Source organism: Schistocerca gregaria, chromosome X (genome assembly GCF_023897955.1).
Source record: "Schistocerca gregaria isolate iqSchGreg1 chromosome X, iqSchGreg1.2, whole genome shotgun sequence".
NCBI lineage: Eukaryota > Metazoa > Arthropoda > Insecta > Orthoptera > Acrididae > Schistocerca > Schistocerca gregaria.
Window position 1 is genome coordinate 17,472,561 of NC_064931.1, and position 16,896 is coordinate 17,489,456.

The following is a 16,896-nucleotide window of genomic DNA, read 5'->3' on the forward strand; positions in this document are numbered from 1 at the left end:
CCTCCCAGGGGTTATTCGAGATACCTTAATCGAAACCCTAGTAACGAGGCATTGGCTACCTTAAGAGAGTCATAGTTACTCGTCCCAATTGCTCACCCAGTCTGCCATTTTTTCTTACTGTGGCAAGTCTGCCAGAAGCGATATGGCACTAGTTGTGTATCATTAAAGAGTCATTGTTAATCCTCCCAGGGGTTATTCGAGATATCTTAATCGAAACCCTAGTAACGAGGCATTGGCTACCTTAAGAGAGTCATATTTACTCGTCCCAATTGCTCACCCAGTCTGCCATTTTTTCTTACTGCGGCCAGTCTGCCAGAAGCGATATGTCACTAGTTGTGTATCATAAAAGAGTGATCATTACTCCTCCCAGGGGTTATTCGAGATATCTTAATCGAAACCCTAGTAACGAGGCATTGGCTACCTTAAGAGAGTCATAGTTACTCGTCCCAATTGCTCACCCAGTCTGCCATTTTTTCTTAGTGCAGCCAGTCTGCCAGAAGCGATATGTCACTAGTTGTGTATCATAAAAGAGTGATCCTTTCTCCTCCCAGGGGTTATTCGAGATATCTTAATCGAAACCCTAGTAACGAGGCATTGGCTACCTTAAGAGAGTCATAGTTACTCGTCCCAATTGCTCACCCAGTCTGCCATTTTTTCTTACTGCGGCCAGTCTGCCAGAAGCGATATGTCACTAGTTGTGTATCATAAATGAGTGATCGTTTCTCCTCCCAGGGGTTATTCGAGATATCTTAATCGAAACCCTAGTAACGAGGCATTGGCTACCTTAAGAGAGTCATAGTTACTCGTCCCAATTGCTCACCCAGTCTGCCATTTTTTCTTACTGTGGCAAGTCTGCCAGAAGCGATATGTCACTAGTTGTGTATCATTAAAGAGTCATCGTTAATCCTCCCAGGGGTTATTCGAGATATCTTAATCGAAACCCTAGTAACGAGGCATTGGCTACCTTAAGAGAGTCATAGTTACTCGTCCCAATTGCTCACACAGTCCAACATTTTTTCTTACTGCAGCCAGTCTGCCAGAAGCGATATGTCACTAGTTGTGTATCATAAAAGAGTGATCGTTACACCTCCCAGGGGTTATTCGAGATATCTTAATCGAAACCCTAGTAACGAGGCATTGGCTACCTTAAGAGAGTCATAGTTACTCGTCCCAACTGCTCACCCAGTCTGCCATTTTTTCTTACTGCGGCCAGTCTGCCAGAAGCGATATGTCACTAGTTGTGTATCATAAATGAGTGATCGTTTCTCCTCCCAGGGGTTATTCGAGATACCTTAATCGAAACCCTAGTAACGAGGCATTGGCTACCTTAAGAGAGTCATAGTTACTCGTCCCAATTGCTCACCCAGTCTGCCATTTTTTCTTACTGTGGCAAGTCTGCCAGAAGCGATATGGCACTAGTTGTGTATCATTAAAGAGTCATCGTTAATCCTCCCAGGGGTTATTCGAGATATCTTAATCGAAACCCTAGTAACGAGGCATTGGCTACCTTAAGAGAGTCATATTTACTCGTCCCAATTGCTCACCCAGTCTGCCATTTTTTCTTACTGCGGCCAGTCTGCCAGAAGCGATATGTCACTAGTTGTGTATCATAAAAGAGTGATCGTTACTCCTCCCAGGGGTTATTCGAGATATCTTAATCGAAACCCTAATAACGAGGCATTGGCTACCTTAAGAGAGTCATAGTTACTCATCCCAATTGCTCACCGAGTCTGACATTTTTTCTTACAGCAGCCAGTCTGCCAGAAGCGATATGTCACTAGTTGTGTATCATAAAAGAGTGATCCTTTCTCCTCCCAGGGGTTATTCGAGATATCTTAATCGAAACCCTAGTAACGAGGCATTAGCTACCTTAAGAGAGTCATAGTTACTCGTCCCAATTCCTCACCCAGTCTGCCATTTTCTCTTACTGCGGCCAGTCTGCCAGAAGCGATATGTCACTAGTTGTGTATCATAAAAGAGTGATCCTTTCTCCTCCCAGGGGTTATTCGAGATATCTTAATCGAAACCCTAGTAACGAGGCATTGGCTACCTTAAGAGAGTCATAGCTACTCGTCGCAATTGCTCACCCAGTCTGCCATTTTTACTTACTGCGGCCAGTCTGCCAGAAGCTATATGTCACTAGTTGTGTATCATAAAAGAGTGATCGTTACACCTCCCAGGGGTTATTCGAGATATCTTAATCGAAACCCTAGTAACGAGGCATTGGATACCTTAAGAGAGTCATAGTTACTCGTCCCAATTGCTCACCCAGTCTGCCATTTTTTCTTACTGCGGCCAGTCTGCCAGAAGCGATATGTCACTAGTTGTGTATCATAAAAGAGTGATCCTTTCTCCTCCCAGGGGTTATTCGAGATATCTTAATCGAAACCCTAGTAACGAGGCATTGGCTACCTTAAGAGAGTCATAGTTACTCGTCGCAATTGCTCACCCAGTCTGCCATTTTTTCTTACTGCGGCCAGTCTGCCAGAAGCGATATGTCACTAGTTGTGTATCATAAAAGTGTGATCCTTTCTCCTCCCAGGGGTTATTCGAGATATCTTAATCGAAACCCTAGTAACGAGGCATTGGCTACCTTAAGAGAGTCATAGCTACTCGTCCCAATTGCTCACCCAGTCTGCCATTTTTTCTTACTGCGGCCAGTCTGCCAGAAGCTATATGTCACTAGTTGTGTATCATAAAAGAGTGATCGTTACACCTCCCAGGTTTTATTCGAGATATCTTAATCGAAACCCTAGTAACGAGGCATTGGCTACCTTAAGAGAGTCATAGTTACTCGTCCCAACTGCTCACCCAGTCTGCCATTTTTTCTAAATGCAGCCAGTCTGCCAGAAGCGATATATCACTAGTTGTGTATCATAAAAGAGTGATCGTTTCTCCTCCCAGGGGTTATTCGAGATATCTTAATCGAAACAGTAGTAACGAGGCATTGGCTACCTTAAGAGAGTCATAGTTACTCGTCCCAATTGCTCACCCAGTCTGCCATTTTTTGTTACTGTGGCAAGTCTGCCAGAAGCGATATGTCACTAGTTGTGTATCATTAAAGAGTCATCGTTAATCCTCCCAGGGGTTATTCGAGATATCTTAATTGAAACCCTAGTAACGAGGCATTGGCTACCTTAAGAGAGTCATAGTTACACGTCCCAATTGCTCACACAATCCAACATTTTTTCTTACAGCAGCCAGTCAGCCAGAAGCGATATGTCACTAGTTGTGTATCATAAATGAACCGTCGTTACTCCTCCGAGGGGTTATTCGAGATATCTTAATCGAAACCCTAGTAACGAGGCATTGGCTACCTTAAGAGAGTCATAGTTACTCGTCCCAATTGCTCACCCAGTCTGCCATTTTTTCTTACTGCAGCCAGTCTGCCATAAGCGATATGTCACTAGTTGTGTATCATAAAAGAGTGATCCTTTCTCCTCCCAGGGGTTATTTTAGATATCTTAATCGGAACCCTAGTAACGAGGCATTGGCTAATTTAAGAGAGTCATAGCTACTCGTCCCAATTGCTCACCCAGTCTGCCAATTTTTCTTACTGCGTCCAGTCTGCCAGAAGCTATATGTCACTAGTTGTGTATCATAAAAGAGTGATCGTTACTCCTCCCAGGGGTTATTCGAGATATCTTAATCGAAACCCTAGTAACGAGGCATTGGCTACCTTAAGAGAGTCATAGTTACTCGTCCCAATTGCTCACCGAGTCTGACATATTTTCTTATGGCGGCCAGTCTGCCAGAAGCGATATGTCACTAGTTGTGTATCGTAAAAGAGTGATCGTTTCTCCTCCCAGGGGTTATTCGAGATATCTTAATCGAAACCCTAGTAACGAGGCATTGGCTACCTTAAGAGAGTCATAGTTACTCGTCCCAATTGCTCAAACAGTCTGCCATTTCTTCTTACTGCGGCCAGTCTGCCAGAAGCGATATGTCACTAGTTGTGTATCATAAATGAGTGATCGTTTCTCCTCCCAGGGGTTATTCGAGATATCTTAATCGAAACCCTAGTAACGAGGCATAGGCTACCTTAAGAGAGTCATAGTTACTCGTCCCAACTGCTCACCCAGTCTGCCATTTTTTCTTACTGCGGCCAGTCTGCTAGAAGCGATATGTCACTAGTTGTGTATCATAAAAGAGTGATCATTACTCCTCCCAGGGGTTATTCGAGATATCTTAATCGAAACCCTAGTAACGAGGCATTGGCTACCTTAAGAGAGTCATAGTTACTCGTCCCAATTGCTCACCCAGTCTGCCATTTTTTCTTAGTGCAGCCAGTCTGCCAGAAGCGATATGTCACTAGTTGTGTATCATAAAAGAGTGATCCTTTCTCCTCCCAGGGGTTATTCGAGATATCTTAATCGAAACCCTAGTAACGAGGCATTGGCTACCTTAAGAGAGTCATAGTTACTCGTCCCAATTGCTCACCCAGTCTGCCATTTTTTCTTACTGCGGCCAGTCTGCCAGAAGCGATATGTCACTAGTTGTGTATCATAAATGAGTGATCGTTTCTCCTCCCAGGGGTTATTCGAGATATCTTAATCGAAACCCTAGTAACGAGGCATTGGCTACCTTAAGAGAGTCATAGTTACTCGTCCCAATTGCTCACCCAGTCAGCCATTTTTTCTTACTGTGGCAAGTCTGCCAGAAGCGATATGTCACTAGTTGTGTATCATTAAAGAGTCATCGTTAATCCTCCCAGGGGTTATTCGAGATATCTTAATCGAAACCCTAGTAACGAGGCATTGGCTACCTTAAGAGAGTCATAGTTACTCGTCCCAATTGCTCACACAGTCCAACATTTTTTCTTACTGCAGCCAGTCTGCCAGAAGCGATATGTCACTAGTTGTGTATCATAAAAGAGTGATCCATTCTCCTCCCAGGGGTTATTCGAGATATCTTAATCGAAACCCTAGTAACGAGGCATTGGCTACCTTAAGAGAGTCATAGCTACTCGTCCCAATTGCTCACCCAGTCTGCCATTTTTTTTTACTGCGGCCAGTCTGCCAGAAGCTATATGTCACTAGTTGTGTATCATAAAAGAGTGATCGTTACACCTCCCAGGGGTTATTCGAGATATCTTAATCGAAACCCTAGTAACGAGGCATTGGCTACCTTAAGAGAGTCATAGTTACTCGTCCCAACTGCTCACCCAGTCTGCCATTTTTTCTTACTGCGGCCAGTCTGCCAGAAGCGATATGTCACTAGTTGTGTATCATAAATGAGTGATCGTTTCTCCTCCCAGGGGTTATTCGAGATATCTTAATCGAAACCCTAGTAACGAGGCATTGGCTACCTTAAGAGAGTCATAGTTACTCGTCCCATTTGCTCACCCAGTCTGCCATTTTTTCTTACTGTGGCAAGTCTGCCAGAAGCGATATGGCACTAGTTGTGTATCATTAAAGAGTTATCGTTAATCCTCCCAGGGGTTATTCGAGATATCTTAATCGAAACCCTAGTAACGAGGCATTGGCTACCTTAAGACAGTCATATTTACTCGTCCCAATTGCTCACCCAGTCTGCCATTTTTTCTTACTGCGGCCAGTCTGCCAGAAGCAATATGTCACTAGTTGTGTATCATAAAAGAGTGATCGTTACTCCTCCCAGGGGTTATTCGAGATATCTTAATCGAAACCCTAATAACGAGGCATTGGCTACCTTAAGAGAGTCATAGTTACTCATCCCAATTGCTCACCGAGTCTGACATTTTTTCTTACAACAGCCAGTCTGCCAGAAGCGATATGTCACTAGTTGTGTATCATAAAAGAGTGATCCTTTCTCCTCCCAGGGGTTATTCGAGATACCTTAATCGAAACCCTAGTAACGAGGCATTAGCTACCTTAAGAGAGTCATAGTTACTCGTCCCAATTCCTCACCCAGTCTGCCATTTTTTCTTACTGCGGCCAGTCTGCCAGAAGCGATATGTCACTAGTTGTGTATCATAAAAGAGTGATCCTTTCTCCTCCCAGGGGTTATTCGAGATATCTTAATCGAAACCCTAGTAACGAGGCATTGGCTACCTTAAGAGAGTCATAGCTACTCGTCGCAATTGCTCACACAGTCTGCCATTTTTTCTTACTGCGGCCAGTCTGCCAGAAGCTATATGTCACTAGTTGTGTATCATAAAAGAGTGATCGTTACACCTCCCAGGGGTTATTCGAGATATCTTAATCGAAACCCTAGTAACGAGGCATTGGATACCTTAAGAGAGTCATAGTTACTCGTCCCAATTGCTCACCCAGTCTGCCATTTTTTCTTACTGCGGCCAGTCTGCCAGAAGCGATATGTCACTAGTTGTGTATCATAAAAGAGTGATCCTTTCTCCTCCCAGGGGTTATTCGAGATATCTTAATCGAAACCCTAGTAACGAGGCATTGGCTACCTTAAGAGAGTCATAGCTACTCGTCGCAATTGCTCACCCAGTCCACCATTTTTTCTTACTGCGGCCAGTCTGCCAGAAGCTATATGTCACTAGTTGTGTATCATAAAAGAGTGATCGTTACACCTCCCAGGGGTTATTCGAGATATCTTAATCGAAACCCTAGTAACGAGGCATTGGCTACCTTAAGAGAGTCATAGCTACTCGTCGCAATTGCTCACCCAGTCTGCCATTTTTTCTTACTGCGGCCAGTCTGCCAGAAGCTATATGTCACTAGTTGTGTATCATAAAAGAGTGATCGTTACACCTCCCAGGGGTTATTCGAGATATCTTAATCGAATCCCTAGTAACGAGGCATTGGCTACCTTAAGAGAGTCATAGTTACTCGTCCCAATTGCTCACCCAGTCTGCCATTATTTTGTACTGTGGCAAGTCTGCCAGAAGCGATATGTCACTAGTTGTGTATCATAAAAGAGTGATCCTTTCTCCTCCCAGGGGTTATTCGAGATATCTTAATCGAAACCCTAGTAACGAGGCATTGGCTACCTTAAGAGAGTCATAGTTACTCGTCCCAATTGCTCACCCAGTCTGCCATTTTTTCTTACTGCGGCCAGTCTGCCAGAAGCGATATGTCACTAGTTGTGTATCATAAATGAGTGATCGTTTCTCCTCCCAGGGGTTATTCGAGATATCTTAATCGAAACCCTAGTAACGAGGCATTGGCTACCTTAAGAGAGTCATAGTTACTCGTCCCAATTGCTCACACAGTCCAACATTTTTTCTTACTGCAGCCAGTCTGCCAGAAGCGATATGTCACTAGTTGTGTATCATAAAAGAGTGATCCATTCTCCTCCCAGGGGTTATTCGAGATATCTTAATCGAAACCCTAGTAACGAGGCATTGGCTACCTTAAGAGAGTCATAGTTACTCGTCGCAATTGCTCACCCAGTCTGCCATTTTTTCTTACTGCGGCCAGTCTGCCAGAAGCTATATGTCACTAGTTGTGTATCATAAAAGAGTGATCCTTTCTCCTCCCAGGGGTTATTCGAGATATCTTAATCGAAACCCTAGTAACGAGGCATTGGCTACCTTAAGAGAGTCATAGCTACTCGTCCCAATTGCTCACCCAGTCTGCCATTTTTTCTTACTGCGGCCAGTCTGCCAGAAGCTATATGTCACTAGTTGTGTATCATAAAAGAGTGATCGTTACACCTCCCAGGTTTTATTCGAGATATCTTAATCGAAACCCTAGTAACGAGGCATTGGCTACCTTAAGAGAGTCATAGTTACTCGTCCCAACTGCTCACCCAGTCTGCCATTTTTTCTAAATGCAGCCAGTCTGCCAGAAGCGATATATCACTAGTTGTGTATCATAAAAGAGTGATCGTTTCTCCTCCCAGGGGTTATTCGAGATATCTTAATCGAAACAGTAGTAACGAGGCATTGGCTACCTTAAGAGAGTCATAGTTACTCGTCCCTATTGCTCACCCAGTCTGCCATTTTTTGTTACTGTGGCAAGTCTGCCAGAAGCGATATGTCACTAGTTGTGTATCATTAAAGAGTCATCGTTAATCCTCCCAGGGGTTATTCGAGATATCTTAATCGAAACCCTAGTAACGAGGCATTGGCTACGTTAAGAGAGTCATAGTTACTCGTCCCAATTGCTCACCCAGTCTGCCATTTTTTCTTAGTGCAGCCAGTCTGCCAGAAGCGATATGTCACTAGTTGTGTATCATAAAAGAGTGATCCTTTCTCCTCCCAGGGGTTATTCGAGATATCTTAATCGAAACCCTAGTAACGAGGCATTGGCTACCTTAAGAGAGTCATAGTTACTCGTCCCAATTGCTCACCCAGTCTGCCATTTTTTCTTACTGCGGCCAGTCTGCCAGAAGCGATATGTCACTAGTTGTGTATCATAAATGAGTGATCGTTTCTCCTCCCAGGGGTTATTCGAGATATCTTAATCGAAACCCTAGTAACGAGGCATTGGCTACATTAAGAGAGTCATAGTTACTCGTCCCAATTGCTCACACAGTCCAACATTTTTTCTTACTGCAGCCAGTCTGCCAGAAGCGATATGTCACTAGTTGTGTATCATAAAAGAGTGATCCATTCTCCTCCCAGGGGTTATTCGAGATATCTTAATCGAAACCCTAGTAACGAGGCATTGGCTACCTTAAGAGAGTCATAGTTACTCGTCGCAATTGCTCACCCAGTCTGCCATTTTTTCTTACTGCGGCCAGTCTGCCAGAAGCTATATGTCACTAGTTGTGTATCATAAAAGAGTGATCCTTTCTCCTCCCATTGGTTATTCGAGATATCTTAATCGAAACCCTAGTAACGAGGCATTGGCTACCTTAAGAGAGTCATAGCTACTCGTCCCAATTGCTCACCCAGTCTGCCATTTTTTCTTACTGCGGCCAGTCTGCCAGAAGCTATATGTCACTAGTTGTGTATCATAAAAGAGTGATCGTTACACCTCCCAGGTTTTATTCGAGATATCTTAATCGAAACCCTAGTAACGAGGCATTGGCTACCTTAAGAGAGTCATAGTTACTCGTCCCAACTGCTCACCCAGTCTGCCATTTTTTCTAAATGCAGCCAGTCTGCCAGAAGCGATATATCACTAGTTGTGTATCATAAAAGAGTGATCGTTTCTCCTCCCAGGGGTTATTCGAGATATCTTAATCGAAACAGTAGTAACGAGGCATTGGCTACCTTAAGAGAGTCATAGTTACTCGTCCCAATTGCTCACCCAGTCTGCCATTTTTTGTTACTGTGGCAAGTCTGCCAGAAGCGATATGTCACTAGTTGTGTATCATTAAAGAGTCATCGTTAATCCTCCCAGGGGTTATTCGAGATATCTTAATTGAAACCCTAGTAACGAGGCATTGGCTACCTTAAGAGAGTCATAGTTACACGTCCCAATTGCTCACACAATCCAACATTTTTTCTTACAGCAGCCAGTCAGCCAGAAGCGATATGTCACTAGTTGTGTATCATAAATGAACCGTCGTTACTCCTCCGAGGGGTTATTCGAGATATCTTAATCGAATCCCTAGTAACGAGGCATTGGATACCTTACTCGTCCCAATTGCTCACCCAGTCTGCCATTTTTTCTTACTGCGACCAGTCTGCCAGAAGCGATATGTCACTAGTTGTGTATCATAAAAGAGTGATCGTTTCTCCTCCCAGGGGTTATTCGAGATATCTTAATCGAAACCCTAGTAACAAGGCATTGGCTACCTTAAGAGAGTCATAGTTACTCGTCCCAATTGCTCACCCAGTCTGCCATTTTTTCTTACTGTGGCAAGGCTGCCAGAAGCGATATGTCTCTAGTTGCGAATCATTAAAGAGTCATCGTTAGTCCTCCCAGGGGTTATTCGAGATATCTTAATCGAAACCCTAGTAACGAGGCATTGGCTACCTTAAGAGAGTCATAGTTACTCGTCCCAATTGCTCACCCAGTCTGCCATTTTTTCTTACTGCAGCCAGTCTGCCATAAGCGATATGTCACTAGTTGTGTATCATAAAAGAGTGATCCTTTCTCCTCCCAGGGGTTATTTTAGATATCTTAATCGGAACCCTAGTAACGAGGCATTGGCTAATTTAAGAGAGTCATAGCTACTCGTCCCAATTGCTCACCCAGTCTGCCAATTTTTCTTACTGCGGCCAGTCTGCCAGAAGCTATATGTCACTAGTTGTGTATCATAAAAGAGTGATCGTTACTCCTCCCAGGGGTTATTCGAGATATCTTAATCGAAACCCTAGTAACGAGGCATTGGCTACCTTAAGAGAGTCATAGTTACTCGTCCCAATTGCTCACCGAGTCTGACATATTTTCTTATGGCGGCCAGTCTGACAGAAGCGATATGTCACTAGTTGTGTATCGTAAAAGAGTGATCGTTTCTCCTCCCAGGGGTTATTCGACATATCTTAATCGAAACCCTAGTAACGAGGCATTGGCTACCTTAAGAGAGTCATAGTTACTCGTCCCAATTGCTCAAACAGTCTGCCATTTTTTCTTACTGCGGCCAGTCTGCCAGAAGCAATATGTCACTAGTTGTGTATCATAAAAGAGTGATCGTTACTCCTCCCAGGGGTTATTCGAGATATCTTAATCGAAACCCTAATAACGAGGCATTGGCTACCTTAAGAGAGTCATAGTTACTCATCCCAATTGCTCACCGAGTCTGACATTTTTTCTTACAGCAGCCAGTCTGCCAGAAGCGATATGTCACTAGTTGTGTATCATAAAAGAGTGATCCTTTCTCCTCCCAGGGGTTATTCGAGATATCTTAATCGAAACCCTAGTAACGAGGCATTGGCTACCTTAAGAGAGTCATAGCTACTCGTCGCAATTGCTCACACAGTCTGCCATTTTTTCTTACTGCGGCCAGTCTGCCAGAAGCTATATGTCACTAGTTGTGTATCATAAAAGAGTGATCGTTACACCTCCAAGGGGTTATTCGAGATATCTTAATCGAAACCCTAGTAACGAGGCATTGGATACCTTAAGAGAGTCATAGTTACTCGTCCCAATTGCTCACCCAGTCTGCCATTTTTTCTTACTGCGGCCAGTCTGCCAGAAGCGATATGTCACTAGTTGTGTATCATAAAAGAGTGATCCTTTCTCCTCCCAGGGGTTATTCGAGATATCTTAATCGAAACCCTAGTAACGAGGCATTGGCTACCTTAAGAGAGTCATAGCTACTCGTCGCAATTGCTCACCCAGTCTGCCATTTTTTCTTACTGCGGCCAGTCTGCCAGAAGCTATATGTCACTAGTTGTGTATCATAAAAGAGTGATCGTTACACCTCCCAGGGGTTATTCGAGATATCTTAATCGAAACCCTAGTAACGAGGCATTGGCTACCTTAAGAGAGTCATAGCTACTCGTCGCAATTGCTCACCCAGTCTGCCATTTTTTCTTACTGCGGCCAGTCTGCCAGAAGCTATATGTCACTAGTTGTGTATCATAAAAGAGTGATCGTTACACCTCCCAGGGGTTATTCGAGATATCTTAATCGAAACCCTAGTAACGAGGCATTGGCTACCTTAAGAGAGTCATAGTTACTCGTCCCAATTGATCACCCAGTCTGCCATTATTTTGTACTGTGGCAAGTCTGCCAGAAGCGATATGTCACTAGTTGTGTATCATAAAAGAGTGATCCTTTCTCCTCCCAGGGGTTATTCGAGATATCTTAATCGAAACCCTAGTAACGAGGCATTGGCTACGTTAAGAGAGTCATAGTTACTCGTCCCAATTGCTCACCCAGTCTGCCATTTTTTCTTAGTGCAGCCAGTCTGCCAGAAGCGATATGTCACTAGTTGTGTATCATAAAAGAGTGATCCTTTCTCCTCCCAGGGGTTATTCGAGATATCTTAATCGAAACCCTAGTAACGAGGCATTGGCTACCTTAAGAGAGTCATAGTTACTCGTCCCAATTGCTCACCCAGTCTGCCATTTTTTCTTACTGCGGCCAGTCTGCCAGAAGCGATATGTCACTAGTTGTGTATCATAAAAGAGTGATCCATTCTCCTCCCAGGGGTTATTCGAGATATCTTAATCGAAACCCTAGTAACGAGGCATTGGCTACCTTAAGAGAGTCATAGTTACTCGTCGCAATTGCTCACCCAGTCTGCCATTTTTTCTTACTGCGGCCAGTCTGCCAGAAGCTATATGTCACTAGTTGTGTATCATAAAAGAGTGATCCTTTCTCCTCCCAGGGGTTATTCGAGATATCTTAATCGAAACCCTAGTAACGAGGCATTGGCTACCTTAAGAGAGTCATAGCTACTCGTCCCAATTGCTCACCCAGTCTGCCATTTTTTCTTACTGCGGCCAGTCTGCCAGAAGCTATATGTCACTAGTTGTGTATCATAAAAGAGTGATCGTTACACCTCCCAGGTTTTATTCGAGATATCTTAATCGAAACCCTAGTAACGAGGCATTGGCTACCTTAAGAGAGTCATAGTTACTCGTCCCAACTGCTCACCCAGTCTGCCATTTTTTCTAAATGCAGCCAGTCTGCCAGAAGCGATATATCACTAGTTGTGTATCATAAAAGAGTGATCGTTTCTCCTCCCAGGGGTTATTCGAGATATCTTAATCGAAACAGTAGTAACGAGGCATTGGCTACCTTAAGAGAGTCATAGTTACTCGTCCCAATTGCTCACCCAGTCTGCCATTTTTTGTTACTGTGGCAAGTCTGCCAGAAGCGATATGTCACTAGTTGTGTATCATTAAAGAGTCATCGTTAATCCTCCCAGGGGTTATTCGAGATATCTTAATTGAAACCCTAGTAACGAGGTTTTGGCTACCTTAAGAGAGTCATAGTTACACGTCCCAATTGCTCACACAATCCAACATTTTTTCTTACAGCAGCCAGTCAGCCAGAAGCGATATGTCACTAGTTGTGTATCATAAATGAACCGTCGTTACTCCTCCGAGGGGTTATTCGAGATATCTTAATCGAATCCCTAGTAACGAGGCATTGGATACCTTACTCGTCCCAATTGCTCACCCAGTCTGCCATTTTTTCTTACTGCGACCAGTCTGCCAGAAGCGATATGTCACTAGTTGTGTATCATAAAAGAGTGATCGTTTCTCCTCCCAGGGGTTATTCGAGATATCTTAATCGAAACCCTAGTAACGAGGCATTGGCTACCTTAAGAGAGTCATAGTTACTCGTCCCAATTGCTCACCCAGTCTGCCATTTTTTCTTACTGTGGCAAGGCTGCCAGAAGCGATATGTCACTAGTTGCGAATCATTAAAGAGTCATCGTTAATCCTCCCAGGGGTTATTCGAGATATCTTAATCGAAACCCTAGTAACGAGGCATTGGCTACCTTAAGAGAGTCATAGTTACTCGTCCCAATTGCTCACCCAGTCTGCCATTTTTTCTTACTGCAGCCAGTCTGCCATAAGCGATATGTCACTAGTTGTGTATCATAAAAGAGTGATCCTTTCTCCTCCCAGGGGTTATTTTAGATATCTTAATCGGAACCCTAGTAACGAGGCATTGGCTAATTTAAGAGAGTCATAGCTACTCGTCCCAATTGCTCACCCAGTCTGCCAATTTTTCTTACTGCGGCCAGTCTGCCAGAAGCTATATGTCACTAGTTGTGTATCATAAAAGAGTGATCGTTACTCCTCCCAGGGGTTATTCGAGATATCTTAATCGAAACCCTAGTAACGAGGCATTGGCTACCTTAAGAGAGTCATAGTTACTCGTCCCAATTGCTCACCGAGTCTGACATATTTTCTTATGGCGGCCAGTCTGCCAGAAGCGATATGTCACTAGTTGTGTATCGTAAAAGAGTGATCGTTTCTCCTCCCAGGGGTTATTCGACATATCTTAATCGAAACCCTAGTAACGAGGCATTGGCTACCTTAAGAGAGTCATAGTTACTCGTCCCAATTGCTCAAACAGTCTGCCATTTTTTCTTACTGCGGCCAGTCTGCCAGAAGCGATATGTCACTAGTTGTGTATCATAAATGAGTGATCGTTTCTCCTCCCAGGGGTTATTCGAGATATCTTAATCGAAACCCTAGTAACGAGGCATTGGTTACCTTAAGAGAGTCATAGTTACTCGTCCCAACTGCTCACCCAGTCTGCCATTTTTTCTTACTGCGGCCAGTCTGCTAGAAGCGATATGTCACTAGTTGTGTATCATAAAAGAGTGATCATTACTCCTCCCAGGGGTTATTCGAGATATCTTAATCGAAACCCTAGTAACGAGGCATTGGCTACCTTAAGAGAGTCATAGTTACTCGTCCCAATTGCTCACCCAGTCTGCCATTTTTTCTTAGTGCAGCCAGTCTGCCAGAAGCGATATGTCACTAGTTGTGTATCATAAAAGAGTGATCCTTTCTCCTCCCAGGGGTTATTCGAGATATCTTAATCGAAACCCTAGTAACGAGGCATTGGCTACCTTAAGAGAGTCATAGTTACTCGTCCCAATTGCTCACCCAGTCTGCCATTTTTTCTTACTGCGGCCAGTCTGCCAGAAGCGATATGTCACTAGTTGTGTATCATAAATGAGTGATCGTTTCTCCTCCCAGGGGTTATTCGAGATATCTTAATCGAAACCCTAGTAACGAGGCATTGGCTACCTTAAGAGAGTCATAGTTACTCGTCCCAATTGCTCACCCAGTCTGCCATTTTTTCTTACTGTGGCAAGTCTGCCAGAAGCGATATGTCACTAGTTGTGTATCATTAAAGAGTCATCGTTAATCCTCCCAGGGGTTATTCGAGATATCTTAATCGAAACCCTAGTAACGAGGCATTGGCTACCTTAAGAGAGTCATAGTTACTCGTCCCAATTGCTCACACAGTCCAACATTTTTTCTTACTGCAGCCAGTCTGCCAGAAGCGATATGTCACTAGTTGTGTATCATAAAAGAGTGATCCATTCTCCTCCCAGGGGTTATTCGAGATATCTTAATCGAAACCCTAGTAACGAGGCATTGGCTACCTTAAGAGAGTCATAGCTACTCGTCCCAATTGCTCACCCAGTCTGCCATTTTTCTTACTGCGGCCAGTCTGCCAGAAGCTATATGTCACTAGTTGTGTATCATAAAAGAGTGATCGTTACACCTCGCAGGGGTTATTCGAGATATCTTAATCGAAACCCTAGTAACGAGGCATTGGCTACCTTAAGAGAGTCATAGTTACTCGTCCCAACTGCTCACCCAGTCTGCCATTTTTTCTTACTGCGGCCAGTCTGCCAGAAGCGATATGTCACTAGTTGTGTATCATAAATGAGTGATCGTTTCTCCTCCCAGGGGTTATTCGAGATATCTTAATCGAAACCCTAGTAACGAGGCATTGGCTACCTTAAGAGAGTCATAGTTACTCGTCCCAATTGCTCACCCAGTCTGCCATTTTTTCTTACTGTGTCAAGTCTGCCAGAAGCGATATGGCACTAGTTGTGTATCATTAAAGAGTTATCGTTAATCCTCCCAGGGGTTATTCGAGATATCTTAATCGAAACCCTAATAACGAGGCATTGGCTACCTTAAGAGAGTCATAGTTACTCATCCCAATTGCTCACCGAGTCTGACATTTTTTCTTACAGCAGCCAGTCTGCCAGAAGCGATATGTCACTAGTTGTGTATCATAAAAGAGTGATCCTTTCTCCTCCCAGGGGTTATTCGAGATACCTTAATCGAAACCCTAGTAACGAGGCATTAGCTACCTTAAGAGAGTCATAGTTACTCGTCCCAATTCCTCACCCAGTCTGCCATTTTTTCTTACTGCGGCCAGTCTGCCAGAAGCGATATGTCACTAGTTGTGTATCATAAAAGAGTGATCCTTTCTCCTCCCAGGGGTTATTCGAGATATCTTAATCGAAACCCTAGTAACGAGGCATTGGCTACCTTAAGAGAGTCATAGCTACTCGTCGCAATTGCTCACACAGTCTGCCATTTTTTCTTACTGCGGCCAGTCTGCCAGAAGCTATATGTCACTAGTTGTGTATCATAAAAGAGTGATCGTTACACCTCCCAGGGGTTATTCGAGATATCTTAATCGAAACCCTAGTAACGAGGCATTGGATACCTTAAGAGAGTCATAGTTACTCGTCCCAATTGCTCACCCAGTCTGCCATTTTTTCTTACTGCGGCCAGTCTGCCAGAAGCGATATGTCACTAGTTGTGTATCATAAAAGAGTGATCCTTTCTCCTCCCAGGGGTTATTCGAGATATCTTAATCGAAACCCTAGTAACGAGGCATTGGCTACCTTAAGAGAGTCATAGTTACTCATCCCAATTGCTCACCCAGTCTGCCATTTTTTCTTACTGCGGCCAGTCTGCCAGAAGCTATATGTCACTAGTTGTGTATCATAAAAGAGTGATCGTTACACCTCCCAGGGGTTATTCGAGATATCTTAATCGAAACCCTAGTAACGAGGCATTGGCTACCTTAAGAGTGTCATAGCTACTCGTCGCAATTGCTCACCCAGTCTGCCATTTTTTCTTACTGTGGCCAGTCTGCCAGAAGCTATATGTCACTAGTTGTGTATCATAAAAGAGTGATCGTTACACCTCCCAGGGGTTATTCGAGATATCTTAATCGAAACCCTAGTAACGAGGCATTGACTACCTTAAGAGAGTCATAGTTACTCGTCCCAATTGCTCACCCAGTCTGCCATTATTTTGTACTGTGGCAAGTCTGCCAGAAGCGATATGTCACTAGTTGTGTATCATAAAAGAGTGATCCTTTCTCCTCCCAGGGGTTATTCGAGATATCTTAATCGAAACCCTAGTAACGAGGCATTGGCTACGTTAAGAGAGTCATAGTTACTCGTCCCAATTGCTCACCCAGTCTGCCATTTTTTCTTAGTGCAGCCAGTCTGCCAGAAGCGATATGTCACTAGTTGTGTATCATAAAAGAGTGATCCTTTCTCCTCCCAGGGGTTATTCGAGATATCTTAATCGAAACCCTAGTAACGAGGCATTGGCTACCTTAAGAGAGTCATAGTTACTCGTCCCAATTGCTC